General features: G+C 36.4%; 1 protein-coding gene across 5 annotated transcripts in view; it reads left to right on the top strand.

Moving 5' to 3' along the window:
- The window catches only part of PRDM5 (PR/SET domain 5), a 208,299-nt gene that overhangs the window by 23,233 nt on the left and 161,368 nt on the right, over nt 1-23,698 (top strand). The window lies entirely within an intron of this gene.

The following is a 23,698-nucleotide window of genomic DNA, read 5'->3' as shown; positions in this document are numbered from 1 at the left end:
TTAAAGGACCTGAGTAGTTTGAAAGTTTAGCATTAAAAAATACTGTTGAAATATTGTACTAGACAATTCTTCCAGAACCCTGAAGTTTATGGTTCATCATTGAATATGGAGTTTTCCATACATAGGATGTTTGGATTTTAAAATAAGCCTGTTTGTGTATTGGATTAAGAATTTGATTTCTGTAAACGAAATTATACTTTTCTTTTAACTTCTATTTCTCTATTGCAGTTCTGATTGCATTGAAACAGTTCTGTACTCCATACTGGAATGAAAAATGCCACTTTAAAATTTACCTCACTTTTAGGAACATATATTTAAAGAACTATGACTCTTAGGCAGTCTTTTGCAATCTGAAATTTCCCTAATGCAGGGATCTGTAATGCCAATGTATGTCTGTATATTATAAGAATTTTCATCTTAGTTTATGCCAATTATATTTGTTGTTGTTCTTTTCTAGTCATTAGAAAAAGAAGGGCTTGAGGAATAGAAAAAGAGAAGTAAAGGTATAGAGGTTGTTAAAACCTTGGAAAAGAAAACCCAGTTCCAAGAATTGTATTTGATGGATTCCATGAGTAGGGTGCCAGCTGAGCTCTGTGGGTGGGGCTGAGAGAAGCAGGATCAGTAAATCGGAAAGGGGTGGGATACTGACATTCAGAGTTACACGGAAAAAGTCTCTCTGAACATGGATGGATCAGTTCGTGTCTCCAGAGCAACAGAACCGATAGGATGGAGATACATGGTATATATTTTTTGAGGAATTGGTTCACATGATTGTTGGGATGGCAACTTGGAATTTGTAGGGCAGGCTTACAGGCTAGAAACTCAGATAGGAGTTGATGTTGTAGTGTTGAGGCAGAACATCTCTGGCAAACCTCAGTTGGCAATGAAGGCCCTTGACTGCTTGGCTGAGGGTTGGCCATATGCAGTATTGGCAATAATCTCTGTTACTTACGGTCAACTGATTGTAGGTGTTGACCACATCCACAAAATACCTTCACAGCTACACTTAGATTAGTATTTGATAAATAAGTGGTTACTGTAGCTTAGCTATATACATACATACATACATATATATATATATTTTTTTTACTATTAAAAATTTTTAAAAAAATTTTTTGCAATCAAGCACGAACATGAATGAGCAGGAGAGGGGTAGAGGGGGAGAGAGAGAGAGAGAGAGAGGGAACGAGAATCTCAAGCAGGCTCCATGCCTTACACTGGGCTTGATCTCACAACCCTGAGATCATGACCTGAGCTGAAATCAAGAGTCAGACGCTCAACCAACTGAGCCACCCAGGTGCCCCACAAAATGTGTTTTAAATAATCATCCATATTGCTGAAACTGCTAGGAGTGGGGAATGGGGTGCTTGAGGAAGAGACTCTTGAAAGGTTTCTACAGTGTGGGAGATGGAAAATGGAAATTCATAATACAGTCTTCACTATAAGTGGAAAATGTTATTGAATTGCCTAACTTCACATGCTGTTTTAGTTGTTTATTTTTATGAATATAATAATATTTTCAGTGGCTTTTACAATTTTTCTATAAGGTCTTAATTTTCTCAGCAGTTATTTTTTTCTTTTTTTACCGTGACAGTTTTCAGAAAGCAAACATCTATGTGAAAAATAAAAAAAGATGACTTACATAATTTTATGAGGTTGTTAATGGCTTTTGATATTTGTCCCCAAAACTTTAGCACAATGGGTTAATGTTTTGCATCATTGGTTGTGAGGCATTGTGAAGCAGATAATGATTGTGATTTTTATTCCTGTACTTGCAGGAAACTTAAGGAAGCTGCATCTGAACTGTTGTATAGTTGGCAGTGAAGCAGTGTAGGTCATCTGGTTTTGCATGACCTATTCCCATGGGTCTTTATTGTCTTTATGTTATTACCTGTTTTCACACACTGGTATCCCCTCTCCTCACTGCCGCCCAAACAGCTATAGATTCTATATATTACAGGTTCAGGTAATGTTACATTCACATAGTGATTGCTACTCTCTATTTTATTTTTTTACTTATGATTTAATATTCGGAGTTTGAATAAGTAATATTTGTACTTTTTACACAGTTCAGAAGAGCACTGATGAAGAGTCTCCCCTTCCTCTTTGAGCCTGCTCTTTTTTCACTACTCTGTCTAGTCCTTCCTCATATTAGTGTGGTTTTCACTTTGGATCGTCAGCCAGTCCGAGCTGTGCTGCTGGGCGGGGCAGGGCAGGTGGACACCTGTCTCAGTGGTTCACCTTTTGGGGGGGACACATAAAAAACAAACAACATGTTTTGAATTCTGAAGGTTTACCGCCTGCTAGCTTTAATCCTATTATTTATTAAGTTAACTGAATGAGCAGCTTCCCAGCCTTGAGTCCGTTTTTATTATTTTAGCTTTGCAGGTACCAGATTCAGAAGGATCAGAGAGAAAGGAGAATAACTGTTCCTATAATCTTCTTCTCATGGAACCCTTTGAGTCCTCTCAGAGGGAGATAATGAGCCTTCCCTTCGCTGGTGTGCCCTTTGCGACTGGTTATTTAAGTCATTTCTATTATGGCCCATAGCTCCAAAGTTAACCACCTGCAGTCCTCAAAACAGGTTGTCCTTCTGAAGCCAACAGTTAACCTGGAATGTGAACCAGATACTTACGATAGTCTGGAAAATGATGTCCTGTGAGAGAGCACGTGGCATCGCTCTTTCTCCGTTTATACTTGCACTTTGCTTATAGTGCCAACAGTTCTGGGGGACAGGGCCAGGAACCCCTAGGTGGCCATGTCATACCAAAGAACTTGGAGGCACCAGTTAGGATTGAACCTGCTGGTGTGTGTGAGCCCCTGTCAGTTTGGGACTGGTTTAATGGGGTCAGTGGGGAGCATCGATGCCATCTGCGGCAGCCTCCGTCCCTCCCTCCAAGGGCACAGTTTGGAGACCTACTGATGTCCACTGCTTCAGAGCTGTCAGCAGCACCTCAGCCTCTGTGTTGGCTGCCGATATTTGATATTCGGGTCTGAGGAGACACATCTGTCCTTAGGGTTTCTTGATAACCTCAGGTTTTTGCTTTTCTTTTAGAATTAAGTGCCTTAGTAGAAGAATTCTGTATTTCTTGGGCCTCAGGCCAGTCATAGAGCTTGAGGTTGGAAACCAGTGCCTGACTGACTGTAAATGCTTCCTATGGATAATTTAGTGGAACGAGCCCCGTTGTCTATAGTGTATTCCATTCTGTAGAATAGTCTTTTTATGTACTTTTTTCCAGGTGGTTTCTAGCTTGTGGTATATTTCAGCCTTGCTCAAAGACCAAAATCCATTCTTGTACTGTTGCTAAAACTCTCAATCATCCTTTATTTTTAAATCTTCAAGAGCTTCTTTTTCTCTAATATTTCCTTTGGTGTTTCAAGTCAGTTCAGATACCTCCTCTCCAGGTGCTGGCTCTTATGCTTCCTGCACATACTTTCTAGTTTTGGCACCTATAGAATGCAACACAGATTGCGCATTTTCCTCGCTACCTGCCCAGCTTATTATTCAGATATTCCAAAGTGGCCTCTGGTGAATCTGGTTCTGCTTGAATCCTGCAAAGAGCTCTGCTCTTTTTGCAGTGGGTCTTCCCTTCCCTTCCCTTCCCTTCCCTTCCCTTCCCTTCCCTTCCCTTCCCTTCCCTTAACATCCTCTTCTAATACCTGTAAGAGATTTTTGTTTCGAAACTGGCCTGGTAAGTTCTTGAAACTTGGTGTCATCCTGATATTTCCAGTGGAGTCATTCATTCCTGAACTTTGCATCTATTCTGAGATCTGGGAAGGTCTCAACCCCATCCCCTGCCTCTCTCCCACTTATGGTAGTCTATGTTTGCCTCTCAGTTTTGAACAGTTCAGTGGGTGCAGTTGGGTATTCAGTGGTATGATCTGATGCAGGTTGAGCTAAAATACCATGCCATGGTTCAGTAATATTAGGTGGTGCTCTGGACAAAAAGTTGTTGTCAGCTAGTTAGGAACTCATGTGCAGAATCCCAAATAACCAGGTAAAACCTGGAGAGTCAAGTGAAATATCCAAATTCTGGGTGATCCTTTTTTTTTTTAATGTTTATTTATTTATTTTGAGAGACAGAGTGTGAGCAAGGGTGGGGGGGGGGGAGAGAGAGAGAGAGAGAGAGAGAGAGAGAGAGAGAGAGAGAGAGAGAATCTCAAGCAGGGTCTGTGCTATTAGCATAGAGCCCATCATGGGACTCAATCTCACGAACCTGAGCCCAAATCAAGAGTGGGATGCTTAACTGACTGAGCCACTCAGGTGCCCCTGGGTGACCTTTTTATAAGAGAAACTAAAATCTCTTTTACTTAATTTTTTTTTAACATTTATTTATTTTGAGAGACAGAGACAAAGCATGAGTGGGGTAGGGGCAGAAAGAGAGGGAGACACAGAATCTGAAGCAGGCTCCAGGCTCTGAGCTGTCAGCACAGAGCCTGATGCGGGGCTCGAACCCACAAACCGTGAGATCATGACCTGAGCCAAAGGTGGACCCTTAACTGACTGAGCCACCCAGGCACCCCCAAATCTATTTTACTTAGATACAAATTGATTTCTTGCTATTAAACCTTAGGAGAAAAGTATCTACAACTTAGTAGAAAAGTAATCTTAGAGCATTAGGAAGACAACAAAACAGGGCTTAAACTTTGCTTTTTAAAAGTCCATGCTCTTACTCTTTTCTTCTATTGTGTTTTTAATTTTAATTTTATTTATTTATTTTTTAATTTACATCCAAGTTAGTTAGCATATAGTGCAATAATGATTTCAGGAGTAGATTCCAGTGATTCATCCCCTATTTATAACACCCAGTGCTCATCCCAACAAGTGTCTTCCTTAATGCCCCTTACCCATTTAGCCCATCCCTCCCACCCACAACCCTTCCAGCAACCCTCAGTTTGTTCTCTGTATTTAAAAGTCTTTTATGTTTTTTCCCACTCCTTGTTTTTATATTATTTTTGCTTCCCTTCCCATATGTTTATCTGTTTTGTTGGCCATATGTTGCTGGGCCCACTTCTGGGTTCTCTAGAGCTCTTACTCTTAAGGAGCTTGTGGTCTTATAAGGGTTTCAGAAGTAACACACTGTAGGATGCACAAAGTATGATGAGCATAGTCAGCTTTACCTGTATTATTATGACTTAATGGCATTTAAAACGTTTTATATTTGTTTATTTTTCTGAATCTGTTGCCTTGAGGATTGATGAGAACAGCTACATTTTTTATATCAGAGGCTAGTGGCATTATTTAGTGGCATTTACCATCAGAGGACTATTGGTTATTACATTCTACTAGGTAGCTGCATTTCACAAAATGTAAAATATCAAATAATCATAGTTCTTTTAGATTTTTGTTAGCAGAAAAGCTTTTGTGCCTCTGGGTAAATAACATGTTTTCTAAAAAATAGCTACAGAAATATGATTATAAGATTTGCAGGTGTTTTGTAAGAATTATTAATCTCCTACAGTTATAGTGAATTATTATTTCAAAATACAGTAAATGTACATACCAGGTGAGCTGGGGCCTGCTCTGTGATTGGTCTTTAAACATGGTTTGTTTTGGGCAACTTCTTTCCCAACCCCTAGGCCTTAGACACTGGTGATGTTTCCTAATTAATAACCCTTCTCTCTATCTCTCTTTGGTTCTAATCAAGGAAGAAAGATAGGAGCCAATTGTAGATTAAAATATCTACCTCATTAAGTCAGATAGAGAAAGACAATTACCATATAATTTCACTTCTATGTGGAATTTAAGAAACAAAACATTTGAGCATATGGGAAGGGGAAAAAAAGAGAGAGAGAGGGAAACAAATGAGAAGAGAATCTTTACGATAGAGAACAAACCTGAGGGTTGATGGAGGGAGGTGGGTGGCAGAGGGGCTAAATGGGTGGGTATTAAGGAGGGCACTTGTCATGTTGAGCACTGGGTGTTATATGTAAGTGATGAATCATTAAATTCTACTCTTGGACATTATTATACTATATGTTAACAAACTAGAATTTAAATAAAAATTTGAAAAAAAAATCTATCTCATTAATGAGCATACAGTGACTCTCTAAGTTCATGGCTCTGGAAAAGCTGGATTGGAGAATGTGATTGGGACCACAGTCAGAGTGAGGACTTTATACTCTGCTTCTTAAATCTTGACCTTTGCACCGGAAGTGTACAAAGTGGGGGCCTTTATACTTTGTGTTTTAAATCTTCGCCTTTGCAGGCAACAGTTGGGCCTGCAGTGTAGATTCTCAATATATTTGCCCATTGATTGCATGGAGAATTGTGGCCTGACTCAGACATAGTTTGCAGCATAATCAGAATGGAGGATATGAGAGAGCCTGGAGAGAGACAGACAGGTCTTTAGCCTGCTGTAGAAGGCACATTTTGAGCCTGAGGGAAAGTCTACTTACTAAAACAAGGAGTTGGGCATTGAGAGGAATGACTGTGACTATATCTCTAATTTACCTCTCTCATTGAGGAGAAAGTAAGGAAATATGAAGAGGGGGGACTATATCTCTATATATCTCTAAAGTGACTATATCTCTAATTTACCTCTCTCATTGAGGAGAAAGTAAGGAAATATGAAGAGGGGGGATTAAGAGTTTTTGACTAAGAATACATATAGAATTAGTTTTTCTCTTTTCTCATACTGAAAAGCAATATAGCCACAAAAATAGGCATAGCAAGTGAAGCATGATAGAATGAGGAAGGATACCAGGGTCAGGAAATATTCAATCTGGCTTTACCCTGAGGCTAAAGCAAGGCCCTTATTCTCTTGGGACTTGTGTTTCAGTAGGGAAAGTTAGACATAAATCACCCCTACGAAGTAATACAATGATGGGGCTCCTGAGTGGCTCAGAGCCCCGCATTGGGCACTGTGCTGACAGCTCAGAGACTGGAGCCTGCTTCGGATTCTGTGTCTCCCCCTCTCTCTGCCCCTCCCATGCTCATGCTCTGTCTCTCTCTCTCTCTCAATAATAAATAAACATTAAAAAAAAAGAATACAAAGATAAGTAGTCATGTGGATATAAAGAAAAAAAATAGGGCAAGAAAATTTACATCAGATAAGAGCTTGAACACATTGATAATACTGCTGAGATCTACAAAGACAGATTTGTGTAGGGCCATCAGAACTGTTGTAGCAAGGAGTAGTGCAGTGTCTGAGGCTCCAGAGAGGAGAAAACTTGGAGATGTGAATTGACAACCTGCAGCCTGTTTTCACTTGGGAAAATGGTCAGACTTTTGCTGAGTCTGGATTATGGGCAAGAGGCTAAAAAAATCTGATCTCAGCCCATGTAGAGCTGAGAGTGTTTGAACATAGCAGAATAGGTAGAGCTTTTGGCAGACTTGTGAGGTTGGAGTGACAATGTTGGAGATCTAAAAGAACTAAAAACACTGCTGATTCCTCCTCAAGACATTTGCCAAATTATGAAACTGCGTGGCAGAATGCTAAAGCTAAGCCACACACTTTGGAAAAGCAGAGTGTTCTGCGGTCTCATGTTGCTGAGGAGGGGCCCTCAGTGCACACTGCTTTCAGTTGGAAGCACTGGAGGGCTATGAGGTAGGAACATGGTCAACTGAGGCTGGCTGAAGCCTGCTACAACTGCAACCCAGCCTTGAATCGGCTCATTCCCTAATTAGTTTGTAATGAATACTTTCTACTCTGCCTGGCCAAAGTCAGGGTGAGCCTACTCTGGAGAAACATAGTCTCTGGATTCTCTAAAATTTCTTAATATAGAGGGTTCAGCACTTAATTAAAAATGACTTGATGCTAAGAGATAGGACCATATGATTAAATCTGAGAGAAAAGCTGGACAATGGAAACTGACAGATGACAAATAATATGTTTCAGATATTGTATTCAGATATTGATTAGAATTAGCAAATGAGGACTTTATGTTTTTACATGTTTTTTGTTTGTTTGTTTGTTTGTTTAGTGCGAGAACCAGTGGGGAAGGGCAGAGTGAGCCAGAGAGAGGGAATCCCAGGCAGGTTGTACACTCAGCCCAGCATGGGGCTCGATCTCATGACCATGAGATCACGACCTGAGCTGAAGTCAAGAGCTGGATGCTTAACCAACTGAGCCACCCAGGTGTGCTGCAAATGAGGACATGATTGGGGCACCTGGGTGGCTTAGTCAATTAAGCATCTGACTTTGGCTCAGGTCATGATCTCACAGCTCGTGAGTTCAAGTCCCATGTTAGGCTCTGTGCTGACACCTCAGAACTTGGAGCCTGCTTCAGATTCTGGCTCCATCTCTCTCTGCCCCTCCCCCTGCTCGCTCTCTCTCTCTCTCTCTCTCTCAAATATAAATATTAAAAAAAAGAGAAGAAAAATTATAAAATGATCATGACTGATATGTTCTAGCAAATGAAGGTGAAACAGATGAAATAACAAGATGGAGAATTTTACACCAAAACTTGATGTATAAATGTCAAATGGACATTCTAGAAGAGAAAAAATATAATAACTGAAGCTGAGAACTCAGTATTTGAATTATATATATTACAGAGCAAATAACAGGATTAATGAAGAGGAAAAGAAGTTGATAGAAAGATTGAAAATGAAGCATAGGAACTAAAAATAGATACATGAGACAGTGAAAATATCTAATATATCTATAATGTTATGACTTTTTAGCATTTGAAGAGCAAGAAGAAGAAAATGGGACAGAAGGAAATTTGATGAGATAATGGCTGAGAATTTTCCAGAACTCTGTATTTTATTTATTTTTTTGTTTAGAACATTTTTTGGTAATGTTTATTTGTGAGAGAGAGACAGAGTATGAGCAGGGGAGGGGCAGAGAGAGAGAGAGACACAAAATCTGAAGCAGGCTCCAGCCTGTCAGAACAGAGCCTGACGTGGGGCTCCAATTCACAAACCATGAGATCAGTGACTTGAGCCAAAGTCAGACACTTAACTGACTGAGCCACCCAGGTGCCCCACAGAACTCTTTGAAAACATTACCTGAAAAACTGAAGAAACTCTGCGAGCCTTAAAGCAGCATCAATTAAAAAACAAACAAACAAACAAACAAAAACAAAAAATGAAAAACAACCACCTACATATACCTTAGTAAAACTGCTGAAAACTAAAGCAATCTTAAAAGCATCCAGGAAAAACAGAAAGAAAGAAAGAGAGACCTTACATTCAAAACAGCAACAATAACTCCAAAAGCTGATTTTTAACAGAAAAGATAAAAAGGTAATAAGGATAGTCAACAATTGAATAACATCTTTAAGGTGATAGAAAACAGTTGCCAATCTAGAATTCTATATCTAGCAAAAATATGAAAAGGTGAAGGCGTTCTTTGAGCATCTTCAAATGTGAATATTTCCCTATGTGACTGGTTCTTTGGATTTTTCTCGCAGCATTAGCCCTAACCTTAAGTCTTCACCCTCTCCAAATGAGTAAATCAAGACTACTTCCAAATCCCAGCCAGAGGAAATACTTGCCACTCTGAATTCACTGAAGGGAGGGAAAGAACAATCGGAAGCATTTACATACACGGATGTGTACATTGGAATAGACTTTACAAAGAATCTAGCGAGGAAATTTTCAAAGTAGAACAAAAGTCTAACAAACTTTGCAAACCATTTGAAAGAGTCATAATTGATCTCCCAGATCCCAAATTTAGGGGTAATTAATGTTCATCAATCATGTGCAAATGACTGCCTTGCTTGCGGACAAGGAGGAAGAGATGCTGAGCTATTTTCTCAAAACTAAAGTGACAGAATTTAAAGATATTGAGTCATATTATAAAATATGTTTTTATTTTGCTGAAAATATTTACTTTAAAATACATTTATCTCAATAAGAGTGGGGAACCAATTTTGGTGTTGACTGAGATCAAATGGGAAGCTAGGAAGGACTTGATGAAATGTTCATGTCAGACACAAAATAAAGTTTTCTTGAAGAGGTACCATCACAAATCCCTGACCTTCTTCACCTGGTTCACCAATCATTTGGCTGCGGAGCAGGTGAATTAGGAGGCTTCATCAAAGATACTATTTAGCCAGATCTATTAAGTGATAGTTTAGCTCCTTATATGGAGGATAGAGAAGGGGAAGGAGAAGAAGCTGACTTCATAATGATGAATAAGACTTGGAAAATATTGATAATGAAGAGGATGAAGATAAAGGGGATGAAGATGAAAATGGTGATGTTGTGGAAGAAAGAGAAAGGTTGAACAGGAAGATGGCTAAAAGAATATGAATAGATTCTAACCTTTCTTTAGTTTCTTAAAATTTTATATTTTCTGGAAGCAAGTTGCCATCTCCTATTTTTTCCTTTAGTGCTCAATTGCTTTGTTCTAATCTTTATGATATGATTCTCTACTTATTTTGTGGGAGACTATCTTGAACAATCAATGGGAAAAAATGTATCTATTTCGGATTCAAGTTACTTATCCCTTTTTGTCTCAAAAATGTGAATGCAGTGATGTGGATATAACATTGCCATACACTATGGGAAAGAAGAAAATTTGTTCCGTTTGCTCCACTGGAAGCTTGAAGATTGCTCATCCTTACGCTTAAAATCCTTGACTTTGACTTCCTTTTCCTAAAGGGCTAGGAGATTACACTATGTCTCTATATAAATATGGACATTTAGCATTATCACCATATACAAGCATTTTGTTAAATAAAAAAATATGTATAATAAAATGGAATTATATTAAACAGGGAAAGGACAGGTTTGAGATGTTTGGGTCTTTTAGTGTTAAAAGGAGAGAGAATGAGAAGAAGCAGATTTGAAAATATAATGGCATTAGGTGGATATTTAGACACATGGCTTGTCCTTGGGTATGCTTAATTAAAGTTTAATATTATAGTTTTAAAGTAAAATTTTCTTCCAATGATGAGTTCTACCACTTGATGAAGAATCACCCAAATTGTGTAAAATTTTTTGGAATTGACACCTTTTGTTATACTTTTGTTCCTGTTTATTTATAAATTTTGTTTTTCTTTCATGGAAAAGGAAAGAAAATAGCTCTAAATCTTAAAAGTATATATAGATTTCCTTGTTACAGTAAAACTAAATGAATGTATAAAGAATTTGATGCTTTTCACTTAGAATAGGTAAATTTCAGGCCTCCCAAATCTGATTTGCTTAGTAAGTAGTATTGCCAATAAAATTAAAGGGAAATAAAGATGTGTTCAGACAAGAAAAATCCAGCAGACCTGCACCAAAGAAATACTAAAATGAGGTAGCTCTTCTGGGAGAAAGAAAAATGAATTCTGATGGAAACATGAAATGCAGAATGGAGTGAAAGCAACAGAGGATAAATATATGGGTGAATAAATATAAATGTTGATGGTACTAAATAATTATAATAATGTTTTATGTGTTTGAAAATATATACAATTTATATAGTCATAAGAACAATTTGAAAGGCAGGAGGGAAACAAAGGGAATTTAAGAGTTCCAAAGTTCTAACATCATGTAAATTTAACTAAATTATCTAAAATAATAGTAAAAGATTATTTTAACTAACAAGTTAATTAAAGGAAAAAGATTGGATAATAAAAGAATTTTACTAATGTAAAAATCAGGCATGAAGTGAGAAAAAAGAAACAACTGGGTCATACATAAAGTAAATACTAAGATGGTAACTATCAATCCAACTAGATCAATAATTATATTAAATGGGGTAAGTACATCAATGAAAAGATTATTAATAATGGACTGAATGCAAAAACCTACCTGATGTCCCTTAACAGACAATTTTAAAATATAAAAAGACAGATAGCCTGGAAATAAAAGCATGAAAAAAGATACATCATGCAAATACAAATGTAAAGAAATCAGGTGTAACCTTACTAGGATTTGCAAGTAAACTTTAAGGAAGAAGCATTACTAGAAATAAAGAGGGTCAGTACACTAGAATATATATGTATATATTACATATATGTATATGTATGTATATATTACGTATATGTATATATATGTATGTATGTATATATATTCCAACTGTAAAAGCAAAAGCTGAAAGAACTAGCAATAGAAATAGACACAATCCTAATGGAAGACTTAAACACATTCTACTCAGTTGCAGAGAGAGTAAACAGGAAGATAAAACTGGAAAGTATAGAGAGATAATTGATCAATCTAATTATTATGGGTGCCCTAAGTGACATACATAAAACATTACTCAGTGACAGTTGATCAAATAAGCCATGGAAAATTTACCACAATTAATCATATGCGTAAAGCAGAAGTTAGTAGATTTCAAAAGATGCAATCTCATTTAAAATCCTGGCAAGTTTTGTTTATTTGTTTGGTGGTTGGTTGGTTATTTTGGTGGAAACTGATTCTAAAACTGATGTGGAAATCCAAATGGATGTGAATTACCAAAGCAACCTTGAAATGAAAGATCAAAACTGGAGAACTTACACTATCAGATATCAAAGCATAGTGCAAAAGCATTCTAATTTAATATTGTAGTATTGGCACAAGGATAAGACAGACACATTTTTGACAAAGATGTCATCAATATAGCGGGGAAAGGATGGATTTTTCAATAATAGTGTGGGGTCAAATGACATCCTTATGGAAAAAGATTATTTAGATCCCTAAGTCACATCATATATAAAAAAGCAAAAGCAATTTAATATGATTATAAATGTAAACATGTCAGGTAAAAATAGTAAAGCTTTGGAAGAAAATGTAGGAAATACCTTTATGATCTTAGGGTATGTGGAGGTTTCTTAAATAAACAATAAACACTGAAAAGGGAAAAAATGAAAAATCGGATAACAGTAAAATTAAGAACTGTTCACTAGAACATACCATAAAGAGAATGAAAAACACATCACAAAGGGGAAGAAATTTGTAATGATTAGTCTGAAAAAGGATTTATATCCTGAATATATTTATATATATTTATAATTTGATTAAAAAAATAAAAAGAAAAATGGACAAACAGTTGAATAGGCACTTCATACAAGAAGATATTCAAATGGCTAATAAACATGAAGTTATGGTCAGCTTGGAAATGCAAACCAAAAACATAGTGAGATGCCATGATATATTCAACAGAATGATTAAAATTAAAAATATAATGTCAAACATTTGCAAGGATTGTTTGAAATTCATTTACACCGATGCTGGGTTTTTATTTATTTTTTTTTTACTTTCTAAAAGTTTACTTATTTATTTATTTTGAGAGAGAGAGAGAGGGAACACATGCAAGCAGGGGAGGGGCAGAGAGAGAGAGGGAGAGAGAGAATCCCAAGCAGAGTCCAGGCTGTCAGCACAGAGCCTGACGTGGGGCTCAATCCCATGAACCGTGAGATCATGACCTGAACTGAAATCAAGAGTCAGATGCTAAACTGACTGAGCCTCCCAGGCGCCTCTGATGCTAGGTTTTTACATCAGCATTTAAAAACCATTTAGTGGTATTGTAGTAGAGCTGAATATGATACAATGTGGCAATTCCATCAGGCATATTCCCCGCAGAAACATGTTCAAATATTTACTAGAAGTCTTATATAAGAATTTTCTTAGCAGCTTGATGAGTTATTTCTGAAACTGGAAATAACCCAAATGTCCACCTATGAGTAAATGGCCAAATGCATTCCAGTATATTATAAAGTTTTATGCTACAACTGTCCTTAACAATAGGGTTGAATCTCAAAAAAACAACATTGAGTGAAAGAAGCAGGAGACAAAGTACTTACTGCATGATTTTGTTTACATAAATTTCAAAAACAGGTAAGGCTAATTTATTAAATTATAAATCATGACTGCAGTTTCTCATTGTGAGCATGGTGACTGGGAGCAGGGACCTGGGAAAGCATCTGGGTGCGGTTTCTGGATCTGCCTGCTCCTTATATTGGTGTGTTTACTTTGTGAGATTCATTGAGCTGTACACTTAAAGTTTCTGCATTTTCTTTCTTTTTCTTTTTTTTGTATTTGCATTACACTTCAACAAAATGTTTACTTTAAGAAATAGAACAGAACAGTGAGCTAAAATGCGAAGCTCCTGAGTCTCTACTTTCTCACTCTAGCAGGGCTGGCAGGCTATGCTGAGATCTGAACATGGAGAGTGCAGTCATGAAGAGCACCTGGGTCAAGAACCCAGCGAGGAACAGAGATGTCAATGAATTTGGGCTGCTCAAAGGCCAGAAACAAAGAAAACAATGAGGCTAGTGTTTACTGCATGAGGGACCAGATGGAGGGCATAGGATTAGAGAGGTAGTTATAGGTTAGATCACACAGTTTATTCCAGCAACCGAAGGATTTGATCAAGAGAATGATATGATCCTTGTCATGTCCTGAGAAGAGCACTGTGTCCGCTGGGTGGAGAACAGACTCTTGGAGGGAGGCATGAGTAGAACTGGGACACCAGGTAGGAAGGAGTCTGTTGCTATAGCAGGAGTGTTGTGCTGGTGGCTTGGACTTGGGCCTTGGCAGTGGAGTTGGTGAGAAGTGGTTGGCTTCTGTGTGTATGTTGTTGGAGGTAACTAACACTGATAAGCCTTGCTGATGGATTGTGCGTTGAAAGAGAAGAATTCAGAATGACTTTTAAGTGTTTGGCTTGAATCATATGGGTGGAAGGTGGTGAAGGGTTTGAGATAGGGCATGTGGACAGTGAGAGTGAGGGGGTGGGGGATGGGTGGATTACTACACTGTAAACTTTGGAAGACCAGGCATTGTCATATTAATCTGTATCCCTTAGGTCTAGCACAGATCTAGAACATAAGTATAATTGAATAAAAGTTCAATTCCTTTCATAGTATTGAATAAATCATTTATATTCCATAAATATTTTTATCGAGGTATAACTAATACATTATATTAGATTCAGATGTATAAACATAATGATTTGATATTTGTGTATATTGCAAAATGATTACCTTGGTAAGTCTAGTTAACACTGATACTCAATAAATATATTGAATAAATGTATAAACTGTTTCTACAATTGGCATTCTCAGAAAATACATAATTTAAAGTTTAAAAAGAAGAGACTTACTGGTTTCCTTAGTGTTTTACGTGTTGAGTTTGCCTGCTTTGTAGACATTTTGATTTTCATTGTTGTGAAGACTTGACTAAACTGGTTTCTAAGGAGCTGATTGGTTGGATTTTAAACTGGACATTCTGTTTAGATGTTTTTTTTTCTTTCTTTGCAGTTATTTTGTGATTACAGCTGTTCTGATGTTTGGGAACTTGATTCAGCACCAAGTTTCCAATGTGTTTTAGTTTTTGGAAAAAGTGTTTTCAATTGTTTAAAATCTTTTATTTTTCTTTAATGTTTATGGAAGTTCTTTTAGGTGTTTAGAATAAAGAAGTCTCTCTACCAAATGTTTTTCTCTTGTAGATGATAACATTTTGTCTTAGGTTCCAAATGGAACCACTTAGTGTAGCCATTAGTGGGAGGATACCACCTGGGAAGCCTTGTAGAAATGAATGCTGGGAATCCTGGAACAAATGTCATTCTGCATCCCTTCTGACACTAGTCCTCTAATAAGGGATAAAGTGCAGCAATTGAATGTTATGTGTTTTCTGGGAATTCTACTTCCGGAAGTTTGTTCTGTGGTTGTCCTTTGTCTGCCCTTCACAAGCTGACTCCTACCTGAGCATATCAGCCAACTTATGGCCCTTCAACCAAACCCGAGGTATGCTTAGAACAATGTTGGGAATCCAGGCTGAGTAGTTTGGTTAAAAAGTACCAAAAACTTCAATATCTGTATTGTTAGAGTATTTTTGCCATACTTGTGATTCTGATCAACTTATAGCACCGCAGGAATTTTATCAGATAGTTGCATTTCGCTACAAACAACAGCAACTTCAACTTATTCAAATAATGAGGACATTTCAGTAGTAAGAGGAGATTCAGTAATTAAGCTGCAGGGATGGTTGATTAATTAGCTTGCTGATGTTACCCAAGTACCTTCCCCCTCTTGGCTTTCTGCTTTGCTGACCTTCATAGTGGCTTAGTCCTCAAGCTGGTGGAAGGTACCAAGCAGGTTTCAGACAGGGAATGTCCATAAGGAGCAAGAACACCTTTTCAAGAACCCTCTTCTGGTAGCAGATCTCCTCTCATGTGTCACATATTCTTTCTTGAACTGGCAAAGAAAATGGGATTGCTCTTACCCAGTCAGGCGTAACCTGGAGCTGGAGTAGGTCAGCTTTTTCATAGACTTCATAGGGGAGGGTGGGCATTGGAACAAGTTTAGTGTTCTTTGAGGAAGGAAGGTGGACAGAGTGTATATTCCTCACGAGACTGACCACATTCATTATTGGTTCATTCAACAACTCTGTTGAATGCTTACTCTGTTTCAGATGATGTATTAGGTGCTGGGTTTACCTAGAGAGAGAGAAAAAAAAAATACCTGGCAGAGAAGGTAAAGCTTAATGTCTGGTAAGGAGTGCAGTATGTGTATTTTTCATTATTTTCTTGTTCTCCAAATGTTTTGATAAGGGAGCATAGAAAGCATACTTAATGAAAGTCTTTGGTTATCAGGATTCTTACAAGAACAGTTCTAGAATTTGGGACAAGTATTTCAAGTAAAACGTATAAAGGAAGGGAGGAAAATGTAAATGAAGAGAGATCATATATCAACCAGGTTATTATATTTTCAAAACATTTATTTTTCATTATACAAGTCATGTATGACTATGTGATATAAAAAATTAGAGCAATATACATGAAGTTAAAGTCCCATATTATCTTTTTTATATGCATCCTCTCTTGTAATTCAATTTGTGTGCATTTCCATACATATGTAAAACCAGTAGGAATTATATGAGTTTTTGATGTCTGTCTTATTTCAACATATGCAATAGTAATATTGTAGATCTGAGATGTGATTACTGAGGAAGACTTGTCTTCTTCACTAATAGTTTGCACATAAATGTAGGAGGCAGTTGTGAATGTTTGTATAGCAGCTTTATTGAGATATAATGCACATACCATAAAATTCATCATTTAAAATATACAATCCAGTAGTTTTCAGTATATTTATAGAATGTGGAGTCATCAGCAATGTTTGATTTTAGAATATTTTTATCTCCCCAAAAAGAAACCTTGCATCTATTAGCAATCATTTTTGAATATTTTATGTACCCATCAATATCTTATGTAAAATTACATTTTAAAGAGCCATGTTTCTCTAAATAATTTTCTGAACATTTTATGTCCTTATACTGAATGTTTCATTAACTCCTTAGTTTCAGTGAAAATATTTCAGATCCTTAGAAACATCTCTGAGAAATGAATATATGTATTTTTGGAAATAAAACCTTTAGCAGTACAGGGAATTTTATTCGGAATTGACATGTTTTGATATTTATTGCATGAATAAAAATAAATAAATTTCATGAAATTTGTGGTAATCACATTTCCTATGTTTTTAGATGTCTAGCTGTGTAATAGAAAAAGAAGGCATTTAGCAAAATAAGAGAAGGTCAACTTTAAGAAAGTACAGTGCTAAGGGGATTAGAGTAGTTAACAATTCTATTTTCTTTATACTGAGAACTAAAAAAATTAGGGCCAAGGGGGAAAACCTGAGTAACGCACTTACATTCAAATCTTTCTAATCTCTTCTAAGATAACTCTTTCAAAGCACCTTATTTAACCTTAAGTGTGTAGATCTCCACTGTCCAGTATGATAGCTACTAGCTGCATGTGGCTGTGAGCACTTGATATCTGGCTAGTATGACTGATGAACTGAATTTTTAATTTTACTTACTTTTAATTAATTAAAATTTAACTTTCAAAACTAAAGCGGTGTAAAATGTTTTTCAGTTAAGCACTGCTTCATTTTGTGATAAGACTACCTTTTACTTTTCTATTGCGTCATGTGAGATACCATTGTATTGTAGGTGTGTGTCAGGCATGTGCATGTTGTTTTTTAATATTTTACAGAAGCAGATACCCAGTTCATTTGGGGTCAGTGGAATAATTCAAATTGGTTTTCTGAAAATAAATCAAATGATTTTTTTCTGCACACCCATATAACATTGTAATGTGTTTATTTGAATTTTTTATGTAGACAGCATGAGTTACAGTGATACTTTTGTAACTGGTAACTACATGGAAATATTTGTTACACGTTATTTATATATGGTATGTGTTTTATATTTATAGATATAATAATGGTTATTTTAATTACTACATCATTACATTAGCTCCATAGTGTAAAAATGAAGTATGGAAAATATTTAAGCATATGCAGTATGTAACTGATGCAGAATTGAGTAGAGACACAGAAACTAGTACCACAACTAGAACAAGAAAGGATGGAATGAGAATGGAAGAACATATGCCCTAGATTTCACAGTAATGACAATTCTATTTTCTGTGCTGAGGGGGGAAAAAAGTGATTTGCTTGGAAAATACATAAAACAAATTAAAGGTCATAAAGATGACTGCCTGAAGAGACATTTTCAGCAAATACAGAGTGAATTTGATGACAGGTTTCTTCTCAATATTAAAGAAAGAATTTATGAAATTGGTTGCCAGAAATCAGAATTAAATGTACAGTAAAAAAAACATGTATATGATTTCAGCAGTATCTGAGAATGTAATTTTGGCCACCTTGGTTCTTCTTCTAAGAAAAAAAAACTTTTAAAGTTTATTTATTTTTGAAAGAGACAGAGACAGCATGAGCAGGGGAAGGGCAGAGAGAGAGAGAGAGAGAGAGAGAGAGAGAGGGAGTGTGTGAGAGAGAGGGAAAGAGAGAATCCCAAACAGGCCCTATACTGTCAGTGCAGAGCCCAATGTGCGGCTCGAACCCATGAAACCATGAGATCATGATCTGAGCTGAAACCAAGAGTTGAATGCTTAACCGACTGAACCACCCAGGTACCTGAAGAAAAAAAAAAAAAAAAAAAAGAACAAAATATTTTAAGTTGGAGAGATTACAGGAGAAATTATTTTGGAGAGGTTATGGGAGAAATTATTTCAGTTATCAAAATTTTGTTGGAAAATTATGAGGAAAAGTCTAAAAGTGAGACATCAGACAATTGCCTGTAGAATACATGGCTATTCTAACAATTAAAATCAATTAAGCCAAGTTTGAAAATTGCAAGTATTTTTCTTTGGCTTTAGATGAGTCATGTGACATGAGGTGCCACCCAGTGAATGCTTTCCACACAGTTTGTTTCAAAGGATTTCCAGATTTACAAAGAACTATCAATACATGCCCTGAATAAATGAACTTGCGGTGTAGACTTAAACGAAAATGTTTACATGGTTAGTTTTTTCATGGAAGATGGTATTCCAGGTATGGTAGATCAAAATACCAAGATTTATGGAATTTTTTAAAAGAGAGATGAATGTTTCCCATATTGCCTCATTCTACTATACGATACATATTGAAAATATTTGCATTCAGTTTTCTAAAGTAGGCTCTACCAAAAGTATCTTGAAATCAGTTATTAAATACATTCATTTATGTGTAAATGGTTTTAATCATTGCCAGTTTATGGAATTATTATAAGCAGTAGAAGACAATGAATTTAATGATCTTGTGCTCTTTGCCAATACTCAGTGGTTGAGGTGAAGAGTTTTACAAAGATGGCTATACTACTAAATCTGGAGAAAGGAATACTTGATAAATACTCAATAATCAAAGACAAAGAGCAGTTTCATTTTGATTTACTTTTTCTCACCAATGTCATGCTGCATATACATGAGCTAAATTTGAAGCTCCAAGAAAAGCAAAAACATTTTTATAACCTAGCTGATTTTGAAATTGACACTTTCAATAATACAAATCAATAGCCATGTCTTTATACATCTTTAAAAAATGAATAAATATACAGATGATTTTAATTGTAATATGCCGTGTTAAGTAAACTTGCTGTGAAGAGCCACAGGAACAATTTGATGAATGCACTGTTGATAATGATAAATTTAGAATTGCTTTTTAATTTGTACCATCTCTTTGAATTCAATTTGATGAATACTTTGTTGATATAAAAGCGAATTCATTTACTTAACTTGGATAGATGTAGTTTTGAAACTGATACACTTTTTCTTCAAAGTCAAATCAATTCTTATAAATATAATGAACCAGTTTTGTTAATGTGGATGTGCATATATTAAAGATCAGTGAATTTTTGGTACTTGATTTAATTATTAGAAACATTTAAGTATTTTTGGAACAACTTCCTTTGTGAATCCATTTTTTAAATTATAAATTTCATGAAATCTAGAATGAAGTTAAGTATTTCTGATTTAAAATATAGCATACAAATTGATAGGTGACATGCTGTTAAGTGTAAAATACACCCAAGATTTCGAAGAGTTTGAACGAAAGAAGATGTAAAATGTCTATTAATAACTTTTATGTTGATTACATGTTGAAATGATAATATTGTGAATATGATGGGTTAAATGATATACATATTATTATAATTAATTTAATATTTTGTTGTTCAATGTGACTATTATTAAAATTGCATGTGTGGCTTCTAATATATGTCTAATGGGTAGTAGTACTGGTGTAGACAGTGTCAGGAGTAACCTGAGCTCCTCCCTGGGGCTTAGCTCATAACAGAATTGGATGGCAGCATAGGTTATAGTTATAGAAGAAGTTAACTTTATAATTTTAGTTCATATATCTTTTACTTTGGGATATACATTTGGCACTTGATCTTAGCTTCAGCCTATTTCTTTTTCCATTTTGTGTGTGTGTTTTTAAATTAATAGACCTTACTAGAGAAGTTTTAGGTTACAGAGAAATTGTCAGGAATGTAAGGAGAGTTCCCATATATTTCCCCTGCCCTGACACACACACTTTCCTTTATTATTCACATCTTGTATTAGCATGGTTCATGTGTTACAATCGATGAGCCAATATTGATACACTATCATTGAGCTCTTTATTTTACATTTGGATTCGTTTTTTTTTTAAGTTTACTTATTTATTTTAAGAGAGAGACAGAGAGGGAGAGAGAGAGAATCCCAAGCAGGCTTCTCACTGTCAGTACAGAGTTCGATGGGTTGCTCCAGCTTAGGAACCATGAGATCATGACCTGAGCCAAAATCAAGGGTTGGACACTTAACCGACTGAACCACTCAGGTGCCCCCCTTTCACTTCTTTGTGTTGTACATTCTTTAAATGTTCTGACAAAGATGTATATCTTTGTATTGTACATTTATGTGTTTGGACAAATGTATAATGACACTTGTCCACCATTATAGTGTCATACATATAGTGGCACTGTCCTAAAATTCCTCTGTGTTCTGCTTATTCATCAGTCCTTCCTTCCCCCAGTCATGATTGTTTTACTGTCTTCAGAGTTTTGCTTTTTCCAGGATGTCATATAGTTGGACTCATATGGTATGTAGCCATTTGGGGCTGGATTTCTTCATTTAATAATGTAAATTTAAGCTTCCTTCATGTCCTTTTGTGGCTTGATAGCTCATTTATTTTAATGTTCAGTAGTGTTCCATTGTATAGATACACCACAGTTTATTTACCTTTTGAAGGACAGGTTGCTTCCAAATTTTGGCAATTATGAATAAAGCTGCTACAAATATTTGTGTGCAGGTTTTTGTGTGGACATAAATTTTTGACTCATTTGAATAAACACCTAGTAGCATGATTCCTGTTTGTATAATGAATATGTTTAGTTTTTTTTTTTTTAATGTTTCTTTTGAGAGAGAGAGAGAGAGAGAGATAGTGAGCAAGTGGGGGAGAGGCAGAGAGAGGGAGACAGAAAAATCCAAGAGGAGCAGGCTGCTGTCTGTCAGCGCAGAGCCTGATGCAGGGCTTGAACTCTCAAGTTGTGAGATCATGATCTGAGCCAAAATCAAGAGTAGGCTGCACAGGTGCCCTTAGTTTTCTTTCTTCTTCTCCCGTCTCCCTTTTCCCTTCTCCCTCCTCCTTCCTCCTTCCTCCCTCCTCCCTTCTCCCTTCTCCCTTCTCCCTTCTCCCCTATGCCTCCCCCTCCCCCTCACCTTCCCCTTCTCCTCCCTCCTCCTCCTCCTCCTCCTCCTCCTCCTCCTCCTCCTCCTCCTCTCCTCCTCCTCCTCCTCCTCCTCCTCCTCCTCCTCCTCTTCTTCTTCTTCTTCTTCTTCTTCTTCTTCTTCAAGCTGCCAAACTGTGTTCTAAAGCAGTTGTGCCATTTTGCATTGCTACCAGCAATGAATAAGAGTTCCTATTGTTCCACATCCTCCCAGAATTTTATATTGTCAGTGTTTTGGGTTTTGCCCAATTCTAATGGATGTGGAATGGGATCTCATTGTTGTCTTAATTTGCGATTCCCCAATGACATACAACTGAACATTTTTTCATTGCTTATTTGCAAATTGTACATCTTCTTAGGTAAGACATCTATTGAATCTTTTGTTCATTTTGTTTTCTTAAAGTTTTAATAACTCTTTGTATCTTTTATATACCAGCAAAGATTTTCTCCCAGTCTGTGGTTTGTCTTTTCATTTTCGTCATAGTATCTTTTTTTTTAATGTTTATTTTTACTTTTGAGAGACAGAGACAGAGAGAGACAGAGACAGAGTGTGAGCAGGGGAGAAGCAGAGAAAGAGGGAGACACAGAAGCTGCAAAACAGGGTCCAGGCTCTGAGCTGTTAGCACAGAGCCAGACATGGGGCTTGAACTCATGAACTGTGAGATCATGACCTGAGCTGAAGTTGGACACTTAAACAACTGAGCCACCCAGATACTACCACAGTATCTTTTCATAACAGAAGTTTTTAAATTTTAGTGAAGTTTTTACATCGTCAGACTTCCCTTTTATGGATTGGTGCTTTTGGTATGGTATCCAAGAAAGCCACCACCAAACCCACAGTCCTCTAAGGGTAACCTTGTTATCTTCTAGAAATTTTATAATTTTGCATTTATATTAGGTCTGTAATTCATTTTGAAAAATTATTTTTTGAAAGGTTTACACCTTTCAAACCTACTTTATTTTTAATAAGTGTATGTCCAGTTGTTCCAGCACCACTTCTCTGATGAAAAGCTTTTGCTCTTCTTTTAATTTATTTTTTTAGCGTTTATTTATTTTTGAGACAGAGAGAGACAGAGCATGAACGGGGGAGGGTCAGAGAGAGGGAGACACAGAATCTAAAACAGGATCCAGGCTCTGAGCTGTCAGCACAGAGCCCGACGTGGGGCTCGAACTTACGGACCGCGAGATCATGACCTGGGCTGAAGTCGGCCGCTTAACCAACTGAGCCACCCAGGCACCCCTTAATTTATTTTTTTAATGAAAATTCTTGCAGATTGCTTTTGAATGAATAAATGACTTCAATGAATTTGTATCTTATGGAGTCGTAGGTCCAATGAAGTATAGAGATAACATTTTATAGAAGTTAGGTGCTCAAAAATTGTATTACTTTTGTTGAAAAAAAAATGTATTACTTTCTCTGGAATGTTTAGTTACCGTCATGAAAATTGTAAATAAATAATATATGGTTTAATATAATACAATACAATAATATAAATATAATTATTGTAAATAAATAATATTTGAGATTTCAAATATAAGTGAATGACTTTACTGACATCCAGTCTGAAAACAAGGTTGTCAGTTTTTTTCAATAATTAAAAATCATTTCCTTGTTTTGTACTTCTTTTCTCTCATCATGTGGTGAGAGATTCTTGCATACCACATTTTATGATTTCCTGGGCATTAAACATGAAGTTCATATAAAGATAAGATCATTTTAATTGAAATCATGCAGACAGCCTAGAGTTAAATTTGGTACCAGGAGTGGAAAAACAACTGAATTGC

This window comes from Panthera onca, chromosome B1, assembly GCF_046562875.1.
Source record: "Panthera onca isolate mPanOnc1 chromosome B1, mPanOnc1 haplotype 2, whole genome shotgun sequence".
In the NCBI taxonomy this organism is placed as follows: domain Eukaryota; kingdom Metazoa; phylum Chordata; class Mammalia; order Carnivora; family Felidae; genus Panthera; species Panthera onca.
This window is presented reverse-complemented; position numbering and strand designations above follow the sequence as displayed.